The following is a 6,000-nucleotide window of genomic DNA, read 5'->3' as shown; positions in this document are numbered from 1 at the left end:
TCCTCTCGCCATGTGATCTACTTGTACCCACCGGCTGCCTGCCGCTTTCCACCATGAGTAGAAGCAGCCTTAGGCCTGTGCCAGATGCAGCTGTTCCAGAATCGTAAGCCAAACAAACCTCTGTTCCTTATAAATTACCCAGTCTCAGGTAATTCTGTTATAGCAACACAAAACAGACTAAAACACTTTGTTAATGAGAGATGAACCAGATAATGTTTAATATCTGGCTATAATCTTAGTCTGGGGTAGGCTCATGTAATGATTCACTCATGGAATCCACTATTAGGTGGCTACTTATGCCAACTGACGGCTAATGATCATGAGTTTTTTGAGAGGCTAGAAGGTATTTCAAAATAAGCTTATTCCTTTCTACTTCCAGATTTTATGGACCTGTGATATAGCATGGAAGGAATGTGGTTTTTCTTGTTTGATTTTGGTTACCAAAATGTATTTTAGCAGAAAGAATATGTGTACCTCAACTCTAAACTGTTCATGTCTATTTTATATCATGTTATTGTGACATTCCTCAAAGTAGAAAAGAAATTTAAAACAAAAGTGTAGCTAAAATAACATGAGGGATCCTAAGAAAAATAAATCTGTGAATCTACAGATGAAAACAATCTCAAGCCATGAGCAGCTTGTATTTATAAAGAAGAAGTCACACCACAAAGCATGACTCCTTTTGCTTCTGGTAAATTTAAATACAGTGAATGAAATGCAAGTTATAAATAAAGTCAACTTTGTATTTCAGTAAAAAAAAGGCCTCATTAACAAATCTTTACTTGAGAAATTAATTCACACTGACTTGAATGTACAAAATTGTATGCCTTATGTTAGGTAAATTATTGTCAATAACAGGAAATAAGAATGATAGCATTTCCAAGGAAATGTATTATATGATTATTACCACTGAAAGATGAATACAAGGTCAGAATCTACTTAATGTCATCACCAAAAAATCTGAGAACGATAAGAAGCATATTCTTGCATTCCCATATGCATGTCTGATAATAGTCGTATACAATCAAGATCATTTCCACATTCAGCTCTTCTCTTCCTGACACACAAAGGGGCCCAGTGCAATACTCTGACATTGCAGAAGTTAGTCCTCCATATTCTGTGATCCTCTCTTCTTTATCTTACCATTCTAGGTATTATCCCCACCAACCCTTCTTAACCTGTACCTCTTCACAGCAGCTTAATGTAAGGTAAAAGTTGCTCATAAAGGTTGAAAACTATGGCTTTTATTATGGGGAAAAAACTAAGCTAAATAGCATTTCCCAAGACGATTCCATGAGAAGTTAATATGTATGCTAAAAACAAAATGTACCCAGAAGAATATCAGCATGGAAAAATCTCCTATTAAACACTTGTAATATGTTTCTTTACTGAAGAATGTATTAAAAGCCTTTTATGTGCTAAAGTAAACTGTGATGTCTAAGAGAAGTATATAGCAAGCAATATTGAAAAATTCATTTGACCATAGATCTTTCCTTTTTGCAATTAAGCCCCTATTACCACATTCTGGAATTATTGTTCTCATGGAACCCTCGGAACACAGTTTCGACACTCCTAAAGGAAAGGGGAAAAGCCTAATATGAAATTCGTAATTACAGCCTCTTGGTAAAGATGGCTTTTCATGTGGAGAGCAGATACAGGTGACTTAACGACCATATCAACATACTGATCATTCTAAGGTATCTGTATGTAATACCTGCTCAACAGGAGGAGCAATAAGGGAGAGTGAGCAACCAAAAGTAGTGCCAGGATAAAGGTGAGACAAGAGAGGTTCCCTGTGTGTGAAATTTAAGGAAGCATGCACTTAGCCGTGACACAAGGATAGCTTTAAGTTTTGTGCCCAAGGAACCTCACTCTCTTCACTGCAGCTCACCCCTCAGAAAAGATGAATGATCTCACTTCATTCTTAGGGAAGAATTTTGCATACCAAATCTCAAAACTCTATTACAATATGCTGTAATTAATTTTAAAAATTTTAAAATGTTAAATAATTAAATTTTTAAAAATAATTAAGAATTTCCAAATTTAAAATTTTAAAGTTTTAAATTAATTACAATTATAGTAAATGCTTTTTGAAAAAAAATTTCAGAAATACAGAAGCACATAAAATAAAAAGTGAGGTCCTCTTTACCCCAGAATTCTACTCCTAGATGTATGCTCAAGAGAATTGAAAACATATGCTCATACAAAAACTGATACACAAGTGTTCATAACATTATTATTCATATTAGACAAAGAGTAGAAACAAACCAAATGTTCATCAGCAAATGAATTAATAAACAAAATACGGTCTTATCCATACAACAAAATAGTATATACTCCTAAAAAGGAATGAAGTTCTAATACATGTTACAACATGGATAAACTATGAAAACATTACACTAAATGAAAGAAGTTAAATGAAGACAAAAGGTCACGTATTATATGATTCTATTTACATGAAATGTCTAAAATAAAATCCGTAGAGGCAGAAAGCAGAATAGTCGTTGCCAGGCATGGGGGGATGGAGGAATTGGGGGTAACTATTGAAAGTTATAGGGTTTCTTGTTGAGGTAATAACATGTTCTGGAGTTGGACAGTGGGTATGGTTACAAAATATTATGAATATATTAAAAAGGCACTGAATTATACTCATTAAAATAGTGACATTTATGTCATTGTAAAGCATATCTAAATAATAACTTTTTTGAAGATAAAAAACAGTGAGAATCAGTCTATCTTCCCTTACGTAGCTACAATTTATAGAGTATGCATTATGTGTTGGGCACACTTGTAAATGCTTTAGCGCATTAACTCATTTAATCCTTAAGACAATCCTATCAGGCATCATAACAAGTAAGAAGGCTGAGGTACAAGAAGGGTTAAGTCATTTGCCCAAAATCCACATCTTTTTTTTTCCTTTTTAAAAAAATTAAAATAAATGATAAAGCTGGGCTTATTAAACTAGGCAGCCTGGTTTCAAAGCTCAGGCCACCCACTAACTTACTAAGAGTAACTAGTATTAGAAGTTAGGAGTATATACTTTCAGATAAGTTTTTGTACAAAGACTATATTAGGGGTCAGCAAATGCCCACAGGCCAAATCTGGCCAACCTATGAGCCAAGAATGGAAGAATGAGTTTTACAGTTTTAAACAGTTGAAAAAGAGGAAGACAAAAAGTAGAGTGGCGCTTCATAACATGTGAAAAGTATATAGAATTCAAATTCCATTGTCTGTCAATTAAGTTATATTGGAACACAACCATCATTATTTTGTCCATGGCTGTTTCTGCACTATAAGAGCAAATTTAGGTAGTGGTGACAGAGACCACATGGCCCTGGCAAAACAAAATATTTCCATCTCGTCCTTCACAGAAAAATTTTGCCCACCCCTGGAGTATACTATAGACGACAGTATAAAACTTTCATTTATCACTAAACATTATATCATGTTTAATCTTCCAGATTTCCTAGATTTCATTAATTTGTTTATATGGCTACACAATAAAAATTCACCTAAAATTATTAAACCAGTTGCAGTAGACTGATGTTTATGTTCCCCTAAAATTCATATGTTGAAATCCTAACCCCCAAAGTGATGGTATTAGGAGGAGGGGCCTTTGGGAAGTCATTAGGTCCTGAGGACAGAGCCCCCATGAATGGGATTAGTGTCCTTATAAAAGAGATGCCAGAAATCTCATTCGGCCCTTCTACTGTATGAGGCTATAGAGCAAAGGTGGTCATCTGTGAACCAGGAAGCAGGCCCTCACCAAACACAGAATCTGCCAGTGTTTTGATCCTGAACTTCCCAGCCCCCCAAAACTGTGAGAACAAATTTCTGTTGTTTATAAGCCACCCCTGTCTATGGTATTTTGTTATAGCAGCCAAAAGAACTAAGAAAACACTCTTCTACCGATTAAAATGTCATATCCTTTACCAAATTGCTCTCAAAATAGTGGATTAATTTATTTACCTCCTAATGAAATGTGAAAATGTCCTGTAGTTGAGTGGCCCAGGTAAATGACCTTTGAGAAGTTTTATGACTTCCCTTGAATGCTCAGTAACCACCAACATTGGTGCCCAGCCCTGGGCTGAGTCACAGTGTCGGGCTGCACTGTCAGGTCAATGTGGCATAGATTGTAAAGAGGGACACATCTCTCCCTCTTCTCTATTCCTTTCTAGTTTGGCCCTATTATACAGAAACTTCTGTTCTTTTACAAGTACTTAAAAAAGTGAAGAGCAGCTACCACCCTTTTGTTGTCCCCCTGTAGTAGATACTGTGCTGTGTCCCCAGATCCCCGTCTTTCTCCATGATTGAGGCATTCATTCTCCTGCTGTTGGCAGCTCATGATTCTCAGTTGTTTCTCGCTCTGGGAATTGCCTTTGGCTGAACAAAGCCACCTTGCCCAACATCATGTCCCTTTTCCAGAGACAGATCACAACCAATAACTGATCAGTGCAGGAATATAAAAACCCAACCCCCTTGGCTCAAGGCAGAACAATTATAAAGGGTCATCCCAATCCCGGAACTCCCTGTAGAATTAAGGCTTCTGTTGAACTTCCTCAGTGAGACTTCTGCCCAATTCTTTTCTCATCCACAAAGATGTTGCCCTAAGAAAACTACTCCATAAACTGTCTATAAGCAAATCTGAGTTTCAGAGGCTGTTTCCCGGGAAAACTGGCCTACAACACCCCTCTCCAACTCCTCCCAAAGGGAGAGAGAGGTGATATTTGATATTATGTCTGAGTTTAGGAGAAAATGACCATATACAGTTCAGCTCCTTCTACTCTCTCTTTTTGGGACCAGCCCCTACATGCGGGGAGGTGCATGTTTCTCCTGCTACTACCTTTTGTAAGGTAAACACACCAGGGCCAAAACTCAGATTATGCTTTTTGGAAGCAATTCTGAGCAATCATAAACCTCTCTTGAGACTAACGGGACTCCAAACTGTGTGATGAGGAAGATGTCTATGAAAATCTTCTCTGAAGTCCAGATTTTCTCTAGGACTGGATCTCCCAGAATCTGAATTTAGCTGAAGGTACTAGGAAGTCCAACTGTGGCAGTAAACCCAATCTAGGATCTCCAAATCTGCATGATCAGTGATTATGCTAATAATTTTATCTTTACCTGCTTGATTCCTTTGTTTTCTCAATTGGGTCAAAATTCACGGGATGGGGGGTATATGAATCGTGATCACTGCCATAAGCCCACACTGACAAAGAGTCGCACTACATACACCCAATGGGGAAATCTTCATCCCTCACTATTAACCATTTTAACAGTCTAATTTACCTAATTTTACCTATATATGCAGGGAGATACTACCCCAGCAATCCCTTAGAGAGGGACAGGTCTTAGTTTAAATCTCAACTTGGGCACTTAATGATGCTATATAGGCAAGTGGATTTCCTGAGCATCATTTTCCTCATTTGTAAATGAATCTAACAAGATCCATCTCAGATTTAGTTTAAGGATTAAAAGCACTTTTATATATATATATATATATATATAAAGTGCCTTGGGTAATGCCTTATATAGTCAGTAAATGAGCTCAGTAAGAACAAGAATTATTGCACAATATAACCAAATGAGTCCTCTCAAAATTTTTAAAGAGAACAAAAATTCTTTCTTGTCCACTTCCAAAAGATAGGAGGATAACTTTTCATCATGACGAGACTATTTTAAGCCAAAATTCTGAGCAATGGTTCAGTGAATCAGGCTCACACCAAAGTTAACAAGTACAAAAGCAGGCAAAAAGTGACAAAGAATTAGAAACTAAGAGAAAACAAGCAATCATGGCCATTTCCTCCTTTACTGATAGAAGGCGCAGAGGAGAGAATGTGCCCCTTGCCATTAAGAGCATCGTTACTCTGGCCACATGGACCTGAGAGAGAAAAGAGCCTCTGAGATGGGCTGCCCATGGTGGCAACTACCAAACTGGGACTCCAATAAGATTTGGCTCCAGGCATCCATGACCCAAGAGTTGCCTTCATTCTGTCAGTA

The sequence above is a fragment of the Cynocephalus volans genome, chromosome 1 (genome assembly GCF_027409185.1).
Source record: "Cynocephalus volans isolate mCynVol1 chromosome 1, mCynVol1.pri, whole genome shotgun sequence".
Lineage (NCBI taxonomy): Eukaryota > Metazoa > Chordata > Mammalia > Dermoptera > Cynocephalidae > Cynocephalus > Cynocephalus volans.
This window is presented reverse-complemented; position numbering follows the sequence as displayed.